At 40.5% G+C, this 17,809-nt stretch overlaps 1 pseudogene; it reads right to left on the bottom strand.

Annotated features, from left to right (window-relative positions):
* Positions 1-17,809, bottom strand: part of LOC148162017 (gamma-taxilin-like) — a 44,159-nt pseudogene that overhangs the window by 25,131 nt on the left and 1,219 nt on the right.

The raw sequence follows: 17,809 nt of genomic DNA, 5'->3' as shown, positions 1-17,809 counted from the left end.
TGTACCAAATAAATAAATTAATTCAACAACCCTATGAATAAAGTTAACACTGAGCTGAAACATCTATACTCTATAACAAACACTTATGCAATGAATTCAGGATGACACAAGCAAATGGTAAGATATTTCATGCTTGTGGATTTGAAGAATACTGTTAAAATCTCCACATTATCCAAAGCATTCCACACATTTAATGCAATCCGTATCAAAATGCCAATAGCATTTTTCACAAAACTAGAGCAAATGAAACTAAAATTTGTGTGGAACCACAAAAGACCCTGAATGGTCAAAGAAATACGGATAAAAATGAATGAAACTGGAGGTAAGATGTTACCGGACTTCAAGAAATAATGCAAACCTGTAGTATTCAAAACAGCATGGTACTGGCACAAAAACAGACACACAGATCAATGGAACAGAACAGAAAACCCTGAAAGGTACCCCAAGGTATATGGTCAACTAACATTTGGCATGAACCAAGAATATGCAATTGGAAAAAGACAGTCTCTTCAACAAATGGTTCGGGAAAAAATGGACAGCAAGAAGCCAAAAAATGAAACTGCACCACTTTCTTACACCACACACAATAATAAACAGAAAACGAACTAAAGACCTAAATGTCAGACCCGAAATCATAAAACTCCTAGAGGAGAGCACAGGCAGTAATGTCTCTGACACCGATCGCAGCAATATTTTTCTCCATTATGTGTCCTATGGCAAAGGAAGCAAAAACAAAAACTACTGAGTCTATGCCAAAATAAAAGCTTCTGCACAGCAAGGGAAACAATCAATAAAACAGAGGACAACCTATTAAATGGAGAAGATATTTGCAAATGACATAACCGATAAGGGCCTAATAGCCAGAATATATAAAGAACTTAAACAACTCAGGGCGCCTAGGTGGCTCCATCGGTTAAGCATCTGCCTTTGGCTCAGGTCGTGATCTCAGGGTCCTGGGATCGAGCCCCGCATCGGACTCCCTGCTCTGTGGGGAGAGTGCTTCTCCCTCCCCCTCTGCACCTCCCCCCACTCCGCCCCTACTCTCTCTCTCTCTCACTGTCCTTCTCAAATAGATAAAATCTAAAAATTAATTAATTTAATTAAAAGAAATCAATAATCTTCAGGGAAGTGAAAATCAAATCCATCATAAGATTATCACCTCACACCTGCCCAAATGGCTACAATAAAAAACACAAGGAACAACAGCTGTTGATGAGGATGTGGAGAAAAACCACCCTCCTGCAAACTGGTACAGCCTATTCTGGAAAGAGTATGGAGGTTCCACAAAAAAAATTAAAAAGAGAATTACCGTATGAGCTGGTAATTCAATGACAGTGTATTTACCCAATGAAAATGAAACATGAATTCGAAAAAATATGTGTCCCAAAGTTTACTGCCGCATTACTTAGATCAGCCAGGACTTGGAAGCAACCTAAGAAAAATGGGTGAGAAAAATATGGTATAACGTGCAATGATATATCACGCAGCCATAGAAGAAGATGAGATCATGCCATCTGCACCAACATGGCAGGACTAGAGGGTGCAATGCTAATTGAAATGAGTCAGACTGAGAAAGGCAAATACCACACAATTCCACTCATAAGTGGAATCTAAGGGAAAAAATTAAAAAACAAACAAAAAGCAGAACTAGACCTATTAGCACAGAGAACAAACTGATGGTTGCCAGAGGGGAGTGGGAAGATGGGCAAAATGGGTGAAGGGGAGTGGGAGATAACAGACTTCCGATTATGGAATGATTAGGTGTCAAGAGTAAAAGGCACAGTTGTAATAGGGATGTAATGGGACAGATGGTAGTTCCACTTGTAGTGAGCATAGCATAATGTTTAAATTTGTCCAGTCGCCATGTTGTATACCTGAAACTAATGTTAACAACTATACTAAAAAAAAAAAAGAAGAAGAACCCTATTAAACAACAACAACAACAACAACCTAGAGACTGTATCCCAAATGTCTCCTAAAAGAAAAAATAATGGATCAAAGACTTACATGTAAGACCTAAAACTGTAAAATTCTTACCAGAAAACTTAGGGAAAAGAATCCTTGCATTTGACAATGATTCCTGGACCTGATACCAAAGACATAGGCAAGAAAAGAAAAAGAAACAAACAAACAACTTAACTCCATCAAAATTAAAAACTGTTTTACATCAGAGGTCACTATCCAGGAAGTGAAAAGGCAACTCACAGAACAGAAAAACAAATGTTATGTATAAGTCCCATATCATAAGAGATTAGTATTTGCACGTTATAGACAGTTCCTAAAACATAAGAACAAAATAACAACCCAGTTATAAAATGGGCAGAAGACTTGCATAGACATTTCTCCGAAGAAGACATACACATTGCCTGTAAGCATATAAAAGATGCACAGTATTACCAGTCATTACAGAAATGCAAACAAAACTACAGTGAGATACCCCTTCACACCCATTAGAATGGCTTTTAACAGACAAACAGAAAACAACAAATGTTGGCAAAGATGTGGAGAAACTGCAATCATTGAGCATTGCTGGCTGGCTATAGCCACCAGGGTATATGCAGAAGTACTATATAATCCGCAAATTCAACTTCTGGGTATGCACGTGATATAACTGAAAGCAGGTACATGAACAGATTATTTGTACACCCATATTCATAGAGGCGTTATTCAAAACAGCCAAAAGATATAAACAAAACAAATGTCCATCAAAGGATGAGTGGATAAACAAACTGTGGTATACACATGCAATGCAATATTATTCTGCTAGAAAGAAAGTTCTGATACATGCTACAACATGAATGAACTCTGAGACATGCTACATGATATAAAACAGTGTATATGTATGTACGTATACCACTTAAATGACACACCTCAAGTAGTCAAAAATCGTAGAGGTAGGAAGTAGAATTATGGTTACTGGAGGCTGAGGGAGAGCAGGAGGAGGAGTTACCGTTTAGAGGTTTGGTTTGTTCCTAGCGATGGACAGTGGCGACTGTTCACAACAATATGAATTTACTTAATACCACTGAAATGCACTGCTTACCAGTGGTTAATATGGTACATTTAATGGTATGTATGTATATATATTAAAACACATTATTTTAAAAACACAGAAACAAGAGGCCAGGGCTGGAGTTTCATATGGGGCACCCACAGTGAGGAAGCACCAGGATTGAGAATAGGAGTCGGGGTATTGTGGACCACTGTGGGTCAGTGCAAAAGTCTTCCATGAGTGAGAGAGTTGGGTGACCAGAAAAGATGGTTCATGACAGTAACAAAAAGAGAGAGAGAGAGAAAAAAAAAAAATAAACAACAGCACGAGAGCTAGATTTGTTTCAAACCTTTGGAAACACAGGTTTTGAAAAAAGAGGACAGAGGGGCGCCTGGGTGGCTCAGTCGTTAAAGCGTCTGCCTTCGGCTCAGGTCATGATCCCAGGGTCCTGGGATCGAGCCCCGCATCGGGCTCCCTGCTCCACAGGAAGCCTGCTTCTCCCTCTCCCGCTCCCACTGCTTGTGTTCCCTCTCTCACTGTGTCTCTCTGTCAAATAAATAAATAAAATCTTTAAAAAAAAGAAAAAAAGAAAAAAGAAGACAGAGAAACAGAAAGAAGTGCAAACGGTGCACCTCCTAGCCTCAAGATATTTGGGGGGGGAGGCGAGACCAAAAGGGAGTAAGGTCCTCAGGGGAAAAACAGCTTTCGGCAATACAAGTTGAGGTACTGATTTTAGATATGGCTATAAATTCTGGAGTTTGCATTTCATGTGGTACAGAGTAAGAATCAAAGACGACCATAGAAGTTTTGTCTGTTTCCTTTTTGGTGGAGGTCAGAGGGGAGAAGGAAAGACATCATCCATCCTCAAGACCTAATTCCCCTAGTCCTAGGCACCATGGCTTTCACTTACGGCCAGGAGGCAAGATTATTCTGGTAGTGTGGCTCAATGAGCAGGGCCTAGGAATTGGTTTCCCACAGACAGCCACTATCAGCAGCTATAGTTAATGGTATTTTTGTGCTATCACTTGGAAGGTCTCCTCTATTAGTTATTTCATTTATTGGAGGCCTCTCTATATTTTTCTTTTTCTTTTTTTTTAAGATTTTATTTATTTATTTGACAGAGAGATAGAGAGCACAAGTAGGCAGAGAGGCAGGCAGAGGGAGAGGGAGAAGCAGACTCCCTGCTGAGCAGGGAGCCTGACGTGGGGCTAGATCCCAGGACCCTGGGATCATGACCTGAGCCAAAGGCAGACGCTTAACTGACTGAGCCACCCAGGCGTCCCTATTTTTTCTGGCTACGTCTAGCTGAAGATTTTGTCAGTTTTGTTAATCTTTTCAAAGAACCAGCTTAGTTTCGTTGATCTTTTCTACTGCTTTTTGGTCTCTTTATCATTCATTTCAACTGGGATCTTAATATTATTATCTTTATGTATTCCTTCCTTCTCCTAACTTCCTTTTCTAGTTCCTTGATATGTAAACTTAGGTTGTTTGTTTGAGATTTCTCATGTTGAGGTAGGAGCAAAGTGCTATGAACTTCCCTCTGAAAACTAGTTTTGCAGTTTCGTATACCACAATCCGGTATGATGTGATTTCCATCATCAATTGTCTCAACATTTTATTTATTTATTTATTTTTAAATATTTTATTTATTAATTTGACAGAGAGACAGACAGCGAGAGAGGGAACACAAGCAGGGGGAGTGGGAGGGGGAGAAGTAGGCCTCCCGCTGAGCAGGGAGCCAGACGCGGGGCTCGATCCTGGGATCATGACCTGAGCCGAAGGCAGACGCTCAACGACTGAGCCACCCAGGTGCCCCTTGTCCCAACATTTAAAAAAATTTCCTTTAATTAATTAAATTCCTTTACTGATCCACTGGTTCAGCACGTGATTTAACCTCCACGTATTTGTGAATTTCCCACTTTAGTTCTCCTGACTGATTTCTCGTTTTATACCAACATATATATTGCGTTTGGAAAGGATGCTTGACATGATTTCAATCTTGTTAAATGCACTAAGAAATCTTTTGTGGCCTGATGTGATCTATTCTGGAGAATGTTCCATGTGCATTTTAAATCAATGTGTATTCAGTTGCTTTAGCATGGAATGTTCCATATATAGCTGTTAAGTCCATCTGCTCTAACGGTGCTGTTTTAAGGCCAATATTCGCTTACTGATTTTCTGTGTGGACGCTCTGTCCATTGATGTAAATAGAGTGTGAAAGCCCCTCACTGTTACTATATTCCTATCTATTTCTTCCTTTAGGTCTCTTAGTGTTTGATTTGGGCTGTTCTAAGTTGCAGACATAGATAATTAAAACCATTATATCCTCGTGTTGGACTGACTGATTTTTCATTACGAAATGCCCTTGTCTTGGTTTTTTATTTTAAAGGCTATTTCGTCCGATTTGACTATAGCTACCCCAACTCTCTTTTGGTTTTCATTTGCATGGAATGTCTTTTCCCTTCCCTTCACTTCTGGTCTGTGTGCATCCTTACATCTTATGTTATTCTCTTATACATGGCATATAGACAGCTCTTGTTTTGGGGTTTTTTTGTGGTGGTTGTGGTTGCTGTTGTTTAATCCATTCAATCACTAGGTTTTTGATTAAATAATTTAGTCCACTTATACTTCAAGTAATTATTGATAGGTATGCACTTAGTGCCATTTTGTTAATTGTTTTCTGGCTATTTTGTAGCTACCGCTGTTCCTTTCTTCTTCTGTTACTCTCTTCCTCTGTGGTTTGATGAGTTTCTTAAGCGGTAGGCTTACATCCATTTCTCAATGTCTTCTGGGTATCTACCATAGATTTCTGTTTTTGGGTTACCAACAGGCTTGCACATAACATCATACATATACGTGTGTGTACCAGACTATTTTAAGTTGATAGCAATGTAAGACTGAATATATTCTAAAGCTCTACATTTTAATTCTCTCTTTCTGCATTTTATGTTTTTATGTCACATTTCTCATCTTTTTATCATGTCTATCCTGTACTATATATCCATGTCCATGTCTATACTGTAGTTATTTTTACTACTTTTGTCTTTTAAACTTTATACTAGCTTTATAAGTGATTAACCCACTGCCTTTTATAGCCTTTAACCTCTACCTGGGCAATTTATACTTTCCTGTGTTTCTATTTTTTTATTTTTTTTAATTTCTTTTTTTTTTTTATTCTTATTGATTTGAGAGAGAGAATGAGAGACAGAGAGCACGAGAGGGAAGAGGGTCAGAGGGAGAAGCAGACTCCCCGCTGAGCAGGGAGCCCGATGCGGGACTCGATCCGGGGACTCCAGGATCATGACCTAAGCCGAAGGCAGTCGCCTAACCAACTGAGCCAACCAGGCGCCCCGACTTTCCTGTGTTTTTATGGCTGTGTAGTATCCTTTCTTTTCAGCTTGAAGAAGTCCCTTTAACATTTCATGTAAAGCCAGTTTAGGCCTGACAAACTCCTTTAAGCTTCTGCTTATCTGGAAGATTCTTTACCTTTCCTTCAATTCTGAATAATAGCTTTCACCTGGTAGGTGTTCTCATTTAGTTAGAGGTTTTGTTTTTGTTTGTTTTGTTTCCTTTCAGAACTTTGAATATATTGTGTTACTCCCTTCTGGCTTGCAAAGTTTCTCCTAAAAAATCTGCTGATAATCTAGTAGGGTTCCTATGTATATAAGGTGTTTGTTGTTGTTGTTGTTGTTGTTGTTTGTTTTGTTTTCTCCTGCTTCTTTTAATAATCTCTGTCTTTAACTTTTAACATTTTAGGTACAATGTGTCCTGGTGTGGATGTGTTTGGGTCCATCTTCTTTGGAACTGTGCTTTCTGGATATCTCAAGGTCTTTTTCCTTCCCCAGGTTAGGGAAGTTTTCACCTATTCTTTTTTAAATAAATTTTCTTTTTTCTGCCTTTGTTCTCCATCTCAGAGTCCTATAATGCAAATGTTAATCCACTTGATGTTGTCCGGTTACGTCCCCTCAGCTATCTTCACCTTTTTTTATTCTTATTTTTCTTTTTGCTGCTCTGATTGTGTGAGCTCCACTGTTCTTGCTACAAAGTTCACCAACTCTTTCTTCTACCTCATCTAGGCTGCTATTGAACCCCTCTAATGTATTTTTCACTTCAGTTATCGTATTCCTTTTCTCTTTGGCTCTTTCTTGTATTTTCTAAGGCTTTGTTAAAGTTCTCACTGTTTTCAACCATTCCTTTCCCGAGTTCAATGAGCATCTTCATGACCATCACTTTGAGCTCTTGATCAGGTAAATTACTTACTCTGTTTCATTATGGTTTTTTATCTTGCTCTTTCCTTTGGAACACATTCCTCTGTTTCTTCCTTTTTCTTGACTCTCTGTCCTGGTTTCTATGCAGCAGATGAAGCAGCCACCCCTCCTAGTCTTGAAGGAGTGCCTTCTGTGGGATGAACCGTGGAATTCAGCAATGCCTTACGTCTTGGTTGTCTGTCAAGCCTTCGTGAGTGTCCAGTGGCCTGTTTGTCCCTTCATGGACTCACAGCTGTTCAGTGTGCCAAGATATGTCAGTGTCCCAAAGTAGGCAGGTCTCAGAGATCACTGAGATTTGTGCTGACTGGAAGACAGGCCCAGATAACACATCTTAAAATATGCAAATATCTGGAGTTCTGTAGGACCAGAAGCATAAGCCAGCCTGTCTCCCAGAACAGGAGATCTGGAGGTATCCCCTGGGTGAAAGTCATAAAAATCAGAATTCCAGAGGAGCGAACAAGCTGCTTTCTGGGAGATAATCGTGAGCTGTAGTGAGGCAGAGGAAGAGAATAATCATGGCATACTCTGGTCTCTCTTCCAAGAGAGCAACTATATAGAAACCTGAAGCCTGCCTCTCGAGCTGATGTTTCAGGACAAGCAAACAAGCTTTTTTCACAGAGACTTGCTGGCATGGTTCAGTCGGCCGCCTGTGCAATGTCCTGTGGGTCGTTCTAGTCATGAACTATCTCTCTGATTGTTACAGCCCTATGGGATCCAGGAACACAAGACTTTGTGGCCACTGGACGAGGCATTCAAGGGGTGTCCTGTGGGCAGCAGACACGTATAAGAGCTGTTCTCTAAGAGAATCTGGTGCTCCAGAGTGGGAGAGGGAGAGCTCAAAGACAACACACAACTTCCAAGATCTCTGGAGAAGTTTACAGTCTGCCTATCGAGGGATGTCTATTATAAGACAGACCCTCAGACTGCAGCTGTGATGATAAAGTTTCCCAGAAAGACTGAAGACATGTTTCAGTCGGCTACCTGTGTGGTGTCTGTGCAGGGCCCTGGGGGTGGTAATCAGCCAAGAACTGTCCCTGCTTGTTACAGTCCTGTGGGATCCAGCAAAACAACTTCCTCAGCCTCAAGAGCCAGACAAAAAACTGTTGTCCCCTGGGAGGCAACCACAAAAACAAGCTTCCCCCTGGGAGTTGGGGAGCATGGCAGACGGAGAGCTCAAAGATGGCACCACCAAGGAAAAGGAAATAAAAGAATGGTTCCCATGGATTGTAGCAACACACAGGGAGAGGGCAAAGATGGCACCCACTAAAGGGGGGATTGGCGGGGGTCTAGAGTTAAGGGGGAAAAAAAGGCACTCATGGGCTTTAGCAAGGGATAGGAGAAGGACGGTATAAAAATGGTGCCTGCTATCACCGCAGTCCCTGAGGAGCATTCCAACACGCCCTTGTCCCTCAGGTCCACACTCTAAGATAATCAGATGAGTGTCTTGCACATTAAGTCTGGGTGTTTTTCAAACAGCGGCTTCTGTGTTGGGCCCTAGGGCAAGTGAGTCTAGGCACAAGTCCTTACAGAACAGTATCTCAGGTGACACTGCCCTTTGGGTCTTGTGAATAGAAACCCCACCAGTATTCAAAGCCTGATATTGTGGAGGTCTGTCTCTCAGTTGCAGATCTTCAAACTTGGGGTGTGTGATATGAGCTATGAACGCTTTGCTCCTCACAGACAATCCTCCGGATTGTTGGCAGCCATGCTGGGGATGGGATTTGTGTCTCGGTCTCTCCTATCCACTGTAATGTGGCCCTTTGCTTTTTACTCTGATACTGATGTTATACTCTCAAGATGGTCTCACTGTTATGTACCCTAACTCTACTACTCTACTTTTTTAGGAAATTAGTTTTTCAAGTAACAAAGTATTAGAACATTGTGTTTTTTTTTTCAAAACAAAATATGCCTGCTGGTATTACTCACAAGAACTACTAATCTGAATGGGATCAAAGAGAGGCTACTCACTAGCAAAGTCTCTAATGTGTTGCTTGCTAAAACAAAAGCAGTAATTCTTACTTATCGTGTCCTCCTCCTAAGTGAAACCCCACTTGATTTCTGTTTCTCCAAGTCTAGTCCCTGGGCCAACAGCTTTGGCCATCAACTAGTAATTTGCTAGAATATGGTGTTTTAGTCATCTCCCCCATCCCTGCCTCAGACCTACTATAAAGTGAATGTTACATCTACCGAATCGGAATCTACAATCAAAATTCTCTGGTGATGTGTATGAGTTTGAGAAGGACTGCCCTAGCCCACTCTGCTTGCTAGTCAATTTGCTCTTTCTTCCCTAATCCTTTCATGCTGCCTGCTGATATATCACATCACCAGGTCAACTACCCAACCTTCCATTCTGCCACTTTCCTACGTGAGTTTCACTCCTTTCTCCATATTTCTTTTTCTACCTTTTCTCATTTGATTTTCATCATGTGAGTGTACCATTACAGACTGACTTCCCTACCCAATGGCAACAGCCCTTTCCTTTCCTGAGGCCAGCAATCCAACAACTCTGATTACGGCCATCTTTGCATCTGGACAGTTTCTAGGCCTTTTCATTGATGCTGAGTGGTTCCTGCATCTCACAATTTCAGAAAATGCCAGTGGGGTGTATTTATGTACTACCTGAAGGAATAGTAACTATAATTGTTCCAGCTCTACACTTAGAGTCCATTATTCACAAAACATCGTCTATTAGATGATATGATGTATACCTTCCAATCTAATATATACGATATAGCGTAGTTGATTTAATAACACGTGTGAATGCATAAAATTCACCAGAAATAATTCACATAAATATTTCACAAAACACAAGAATTTCATCATTTACATCAGAACCAACGATTCTAAAAAAATTCCCACAACTGTTCTTCAAAAGGTTTTATGACTTTCCCATTCTTCACTTTTAAAATGATGGCAGGGTTTCCATGTTGAGAGTTCTTCCATATCCCCCAAGAAAGGATTAATGCTACTTAAATTAACACAGACCATAGCTCAGAACAAACTCTTTTTAGGAGTCAATTTCTTTGGAACATGGGAAAAAAATACAATGCCTGGCATAGAGTGGGTGCTAAGGAAATATTTTCCTAAGAAACTGCTAGACTACTTCATGCAACTCACAACTTCATTCAAAATCCTTAAATCCTTCAAACTTAATACTGCTTTCATGTCTAGAATTCCTCGATTTACACATGAAATTACTCCCTCACAATTGTCAGGTATATAAACATGCAATTAAAATGCTCGCTTAGAAGTGCTAGAACTGGTGCATGTGGGTGGCTCAGTCAGGTAAGCATCTGCCCTCAGCTCAAGTCATGATCCCAGGGTCCTGAGGTCGAGCCCCTCTTCAGCCTCCCTCTCCCTTGCCCCCGTCCCCACCACCATGCTTGCTTTCTGTCTCTCAAATAAATAAGATCTTAAAAAAGAAAAGAAAGAAATGCTAAAACCGACCGAGTTTTACAAAATCTACCTTACATGTCAGAAAGCAATAAAATGTTATATATATCATACCATAAAATGCGGCCGTACAATCAACCTAAGCCTCAAGAAATCAGATTCTTCCCTTCAGAAAGGGGAACCCTCCTACACTGTTGGTGGAGATGCAAGCTGGTGCAGCCTCTCTGGAAAACAGTATGGAGGTTCCTCAAAAAGTTGAAAATAGAGCTACCATATGACCCAGCAATTGCACTACTGGGTATTTACCACAAAGATACAAATGTAGGGACCCGAAGGGGTACGCGCACCCCAATATTTATAGCAGCAATGTCCACAATAGTCAAACTGTGGAAAGAGCCAAGATGTCCATCGACAGGTGAATGGATAAAGAAGATGTGGTATATATACTCAATGGGATATTATGCAGCCCTAAAAAGGAATGAGATCTTGGCATTTGCAATGACATGGATGGAACTGGAGGGTGTTATGCTGAGTGAAATAAGTCAATCAGAGAAATACATGTATCATATGACCTCACTGATATGAGGAATTCTTAATCTCAGGAAACAAACTAGTGTTGCTGGAGTGGTGGGAGGTGGGAGGGATGGGGTGGCTGGGTGATAGACATTGCGTAGGGTATGTGCTATGGTGAGCGCTGTGAATTGTGTAAGACTGTTGAATCAGAGATCTGTACTTCTGAAACAAATAATGCAACATATGTTAAGAAAAAAGGAAAAGAAGAAGATAGCAGGAGGAGAAAAAAGAAGGGGAGTAAGTCGGAGGGGGAGACGAACCATGAGAGACGATGGACTCTGAAAAACAAACTGAGGGTTCTAGAGGGGAGGAAGGTGGGGGGATGGGTTGGCCTGGTGATTGGTATTAAAGAGGGCACATTCGGCGTGGAGCACTGGGTGTTATGCACAAACAATGAATCATGGAAAACTACATCCAAACTAATGATGTAATGTATGGTGATTAGCATAACAATAAAAAATAAAAAAAATAACAATAAAAAAAGAGATTCTTCCCTTCAATTTTGTAGTGAAATACAACTTTACATTTAAAGCCATATCAAAATTCTATTTTAAAACACACATTTTGCTATTATTTTACATAGGCTTTGCACCCTTAATACTCACGAGATCAGCGTATTTCTTACAGAGAGCTGCCAGCTTCTCCACTGGAGTTGAAAGTGTGTTTTAGGCTTGCATCAATAATAACACTTCTTTTCCTGATGGTCAATAAAAAAAAAAAAAAGTACCAGAAGGATAAAATGAATCCAATCTGTAAATTCTACATAAATGTGATATTCAAATATTCAGATTATGATGTAAGGCTGTTAATTAGCTTTAGAGTCACCAGTAAATCAGGGAAACTATGAGGAAGAGCCCCTCCCTGCCTCCCCATCAAATTGCTTCAGTTTACTAATGCCATTAGCAATTAGCACTTAAGACAGTAAGCACACCACTTATTGAAATTTTATAAACTCTTACTTATTCCATTGTATATATGGACCACATCTTCTTTATCCATTCATCTGTTGAATGTGTAGATTGCTTTCCACAGTTTGGCTATTGCTGACATGGCTGCTATGAACATTGGGGTGCATATGGCCCTTCTTTTCACTACATCTGTGTCTTTGGGGTAAATACCCAGGAGTGTAATTGCTGGGTCATAGGGTAGCTCTATTTTTTAAATGTTGAGGAACCTCCACACTGTTTTCCAAAGCGGCTGTACCAACCTGCATTCCCACCAACAGTGTAAGAGGGTTCCCCATTCTCCACAACCTCTCCAACATTTGTTGTTTCCTTCCCTGTCCATTTTTGCGATTCTAACTGGTGTAGGGCGGTATCTCAATGTGATTTTGATTTGAATTTCCCTGATGGCTAATGATGATGAACATTTTTTCATGTGTCCGTTAGCCATTTGTATGTCTTCTTCAGAGAAGTGTCTTTTCCTATCTTCTGCCCATTTTTTGACTTGATTATTTGTTTTTTGGGTGCTGAGTTTGAGAAGTTCTTTATAGATCTTGGATACCAGCCCTCTATCTGTAGTGTCATTTGCAAACACCCAACTTTTACATCAACATGGATGGGACTGGAGGAGATTATGCTAAGTGAAATAAGTCAAGCAGAGAAAGTCAATTATCATATGGTTTCACTTATTTGTGGAACACAAGGAACAGCATGGAAGACATTAGGAGAAGGAAGGGAAAAATGAAGGTAGGGGGATCGGAGGGAGAGATGAACCATGAGAGACTATGGACTCTGAGAAACAAACAAGGTTTCAGAGGGGAGAGGGGAGTGGAGATTGGTTAGCCTGGTGATGGGAATTAAGGAGGGCAGGTACTGCATGGAGCACTGGGTGTTTTTCGAAAACAATGGAACGTGGATCACCACATCAAAAACTAATGATGTATTGTATGGTGACTAACATAACATAATAAAATTAAAAACAAAACAAAACAAAAAACACTTCTTACTTAACTGCTGATTCCAAGATAAAACATTTTACAAAGGGTGGGAATGCTTTCAAAACCTTCCCGCTGGCCAAATACAAATACTGAAGGAAGTTTAAGACTATTCAGCTAGCACACTGCCTATCGAAAACGCACAAAATCCGCTGTGACCAACAACTTTTCTAAGGACCAATTTGAGTTATAATCGTTTTCAGGTGATTTACCAACCATATTCTGGGTGTTAACCAACTTAAGGGCCAAGAAAAGAAAGTCAAATAATTTGTTTCTCCCTCAGGCAAAAGAGTTTTAAAAGAATACTTTTAAGGGCGCCTGAGTGGCTCAGTTGGTTAAGCGACTGCCTTTGGCTCAGGTCATGATCCTGGAGTCCCGGGATCGAGTCCCACATCGGGCTCCCTGCTCAGCAGGGAGTCTGCTTCTCCCTCTGACCCTCTTCCCTCTCGTGCTCTCTATCTCTCATTCTCTCTCTCTCTCTCTCTCAAATAAATAAATAAAACCTTAAAAAGAATACTTTTAATAACTTTGGCAGGAAGAAGGATGTGGCTGCGATAAGTGCAGGCAAATGGTACTTCAAAGTAAGTGATAATGTTTCCTTTTTACGCTGAGGGTAGGTGCCTTTTTATTTCCTAAACTGGTCACTCTTGTATGTAGATTATTTCATTTTAAGAATCTGAAGAAAACTTTCCTAGTTGGTATACACTTTACAAACTGCAATGCAAGAGGGGTAGGGAGGAAGAAACAGGTTGACGTCAAAAAAATATTTGCTCAATGAAAATGAAAACACAACTCTACAAAACCTTCGCGCGAAGGTGAAGTATATAGCAATAGAGGCCTCTCTCAAGAAATAGGAAAAATCTGAAATACACAGCCTAACCTTACACCTAAAGGACCTGTATAAAGAACAGCAATTAAAGCCCAAACCCAGCAGGAGAAAGCAAATAATAAAGAGTACAGGAGACATCAATGAAATAGAAGCCAGATTAACAGTAGAACAGATCAATGAAAATAGGAGCTGGTTCTCTGAAAGAATTACCAAGACTGAAATACCCCTAGCCAGATTTGTCAAAGAGAAGGGACCCAAATAAATATAAACATAAGGAAAAGAGGAGAGATCACAACCAACACCGAAGAAATACAAACAATTATAAAAACATATTGTGAGCAACTATATGCCAACAAATTAGGCAATCTGGAAGAAATAAAGGGATGCATTCCTAGAAACATATAAATTACCAAAAATGAAACAGGAAGAAATAAAAAACCTGGACAGACCCATAACCAGCAACAAAATTGAAGAACTAATCCAAAATCTCCCCCAAAAATAACAGTCTAGGACCGGAGAGCCTCCCAGTGGAATTCTACCAAACATCAAGGAAGAATTGACACCTATTTTTCTTTTTTTAAGATTTTATTTATTTACTTGACAGAGAGAGACACAGCGAGAGAGGGAACACAAGCTGGGGGAGTGGGGGAGGGAGAAGCAGGCTTCCCACGAGCAGGAAGCCCGACGCGGGGCTCGATTCCAGGACCCTGGGATCATGACCTGAGCCGAAGGCAGAGGCTTAACGACTGAGCCACCCAGGTGTCCCAACACCTATTTTTCTGAAGCTGTTTCAGAAAACAGAAATGGAAGGAATACGTCCCAACTCATTCTATGAGGCTGGAGTTACCTTGATCTCAAAAACAAAGACCCCCACCAAGAAAGGGAATTACAGACCAATATCCCTGATGAACAGGGATGCCAAAATTCTCACCATGATACCAGCCAATAGGATGCAACAATACATTAAGATGGTTACTCAACATGACCAAGTGAGATTTATTCCAGGGCTGCAAGGTTAATTCAACAGCCACAAGTCAATCAGTGTAATACATCCCATTAATAAAAGGACGGACAAGAACCATATGATTCTCTCAATTGATGCAGAAAAAAGCATTTGACAAAATACAGCATCCTTTCTGGATTAAAACTCTCCACAGTGTAGGGACAGAGGGAACATATACCTCAATATCATAAAAGCCATCCATGAAAAGCCCACAGCAAATATCATTCTCAATGGGGAAAAACAGAGCTTTTCCCCTAAGGTCAGGAACATGACAGGGATGCCCACGCTCACCACTATTGTTTAACATAGTACTAGAAGTCCTAGCCTCAGTCAGACAGCAAAAAGAAATAAAGGGCATTCAAACTGGCAGAGAAGAAGTCAAACTCTCGTTCTTTGCCGGTGACATGATATTTTATGTGGAAAACCCAAAAGCCTCCACCCCAAAACTGCTAGAACTCATACAGGAATTCAGCAATGTGGCAGGATACAAAATCAATGCACAGAAATCAGTTGCACTGCTTTACACTAACAGTGTAACTGAAGAAAGAGAAACCAAGGATTCGATCCCATTTACAAATGCACCCAAAACCATAAAATACCTAGGAATAAACCAAACCAAAGAGGTAAATGATCTGTATTCTGAAAACTACAGAACAGTTGTGAAAGAAATTGAGGAAGACACAAAGAGATGGAAAAACATTCCATGCTCATGGAATGGAAGAACAAATGATGTTAAAATGTCTATACCACCCAAAGCAATCTACACATTTAATGCAATCCTTATCAAAATATCACTAACATTTTTCACAGAACTGGAACAAACAATCCTAAAATTTGTATGGAACCCGAAAAGACCCCAAATCTCCAGGGGAATGTTGAAAAAGAAAAACAACGCTAGGGGCGCATCAGGCTGACCAACTTCAAGCTCTATTACAAAGCTGTGATCACCAAGACAGCATGGTACTGGCACAAAAACAGACACATAGACGAAGGGAACAGAATAGAGACTCCAGAAATGGACCCACAACTCTATGGCCAACCAATCTTCGACAAAGCAGGAAAAAATATCCAATAGGGAAAGACAGTCACTACAACAAATGGTGTTGGGAAAACTCGACAGCCACATGCGGGAGAATGAAACTGGACCTCTTCCAGCATACACAAAGATAAACTAAAAAATGGATGAAAATCCGGGGCGCCTGGGTGGCTCAGTTGGTTAAGCGACTGCCTTCGGCTCAGGTCATGATCCTGGAGTCCCGGGATCGAGTCCCGCATCGGGCTCCCTGCTTGGCAGGGAGTCTGCTTCTCCCTCTGACCCTCCCGCCTCTCATGTGCTCTCTCTCTCTCTCTCTCATTCTTTCTCTCAAATAAATAAATAAAATCTTTAAAAAAAATGGATGAAAATCCTAAATGTGAGACAGCAATCCATCAAAATCCTAGAGGAGAACACAGGCAGCAACCTCTGTGACCTCGGTGACAGCAAATTTCGCTAGGCACGCCTCCAAAGGCAAGAGAAACAAAAGCAAGAATGAACTAATGGGACTCTGTCAAGGCTAAAAGCTTCTGCACAGCAAAGGAAACAGTGAACAAAACCAAAAGAAAACCGAGAGATTGGGAGAAGATATTTGCAAATGTCTTATTAGATAAAGGGCTGGTAGCCAAGACCTATGAAGAACGTATCAAACTCAAGACCCAAAAAAACCAATCAACCCAGTCAAGAAATGGGCAGAAGATGTGAACAGACATTTCACCAAAGACTTACAAATGGCCAACAGACACATGAAAACCGGCTCAATATCACTCATCGTCAGGGAAATACAAATCAAAACCACAATGAGATACCACTTCCATGGTCAGAATGGCTCAAATGAACAACCCAGGAAACAACAGATGTTGGTGAGGATGTGGAGAAAGGGCAACCCTCCTACTACACCGTTGGTGGGAATGCAAGCTGGTGCAGCCACTCTGCAAAACAGTTTGGAGGGTCCTCAAAAAGTTGAAAATAGAGCTACCATATGATCCAGCAATCGCACTACTAATTATTTACCCAAAGGATACAAAAATAGTGATCCAAAGGGGCACCTACACCCCAATGTTTATAGCAGCAATGTCCACAATAGCCAAACTATGCAAAGAGCCCAGATGTCCGTTGACAGATGAATGGATAAAGATATACAGCGGACTTTTACTCAGCCATCAAAAAGAATGAAATCTTACCATTTCCAAGGACATGGATGGAACTGCAGGGTAATATGCTAAGCGAAATAAGTCAGTCAGGGAAAGACAATTATCATATGATTTCACTCATATGTGGAATTTAAGTAACAAAACAGAGGATCATAGGGGAAGGGAAGGACAAATAAGACAAAAACAGAGATGGAATCAAACCGTAAGAGATGCTTAACTCTAGGAAACAAACTGAGGGCTGCTGGGGGCAAGGGAGGGGGAGGCAGGATGGGGTAACTGGGTGATGGGCACTAACCAGGACTTGTGATGGAATGAGCTCTGGGTGTTACATACAACTGATGTATCACTGAACTCTACCTCTGAAACTAATAATACACTATATGTTATTTAATTGAATTTAAATAATATAAAATAAAATACTTTGCACATAAAATTTTCATTCTGAAACTGTTTCTCCTTGAGTTCAAGGACAAATAAAGAGGGAATGACAATTTGTTAAGTAACAGAACATTTAAAATGTAATTTTATGAAGATTTTAAACTGTAACCATTTATAACTATTTAAACAATCTTAACTTAAAGCCGCATTTTACATATATTGTCGAGGATGCCTAGTCTGAAGATACCTG

This window comes from Eumetopias jubatus, unplaced genomic scaffold (assembly GCF_037043125.1).
Source record: "Eumetopias jubatus isolate StellerSeaLion01/CBP00866 unplaced genomic scaffold, mEumJub1_p1.0 scaffold_27, whole genome shotgun sequence".
Lineage (NCBI taxonomy): Eukaryota > Metazoa > Chordata > Mammalia > Carnivora > Otariidae > Eumetopias > Eumetopias jubatus.
This window is presented reverse-complemented; position numbering and strand designations above follow the sequence as displayed.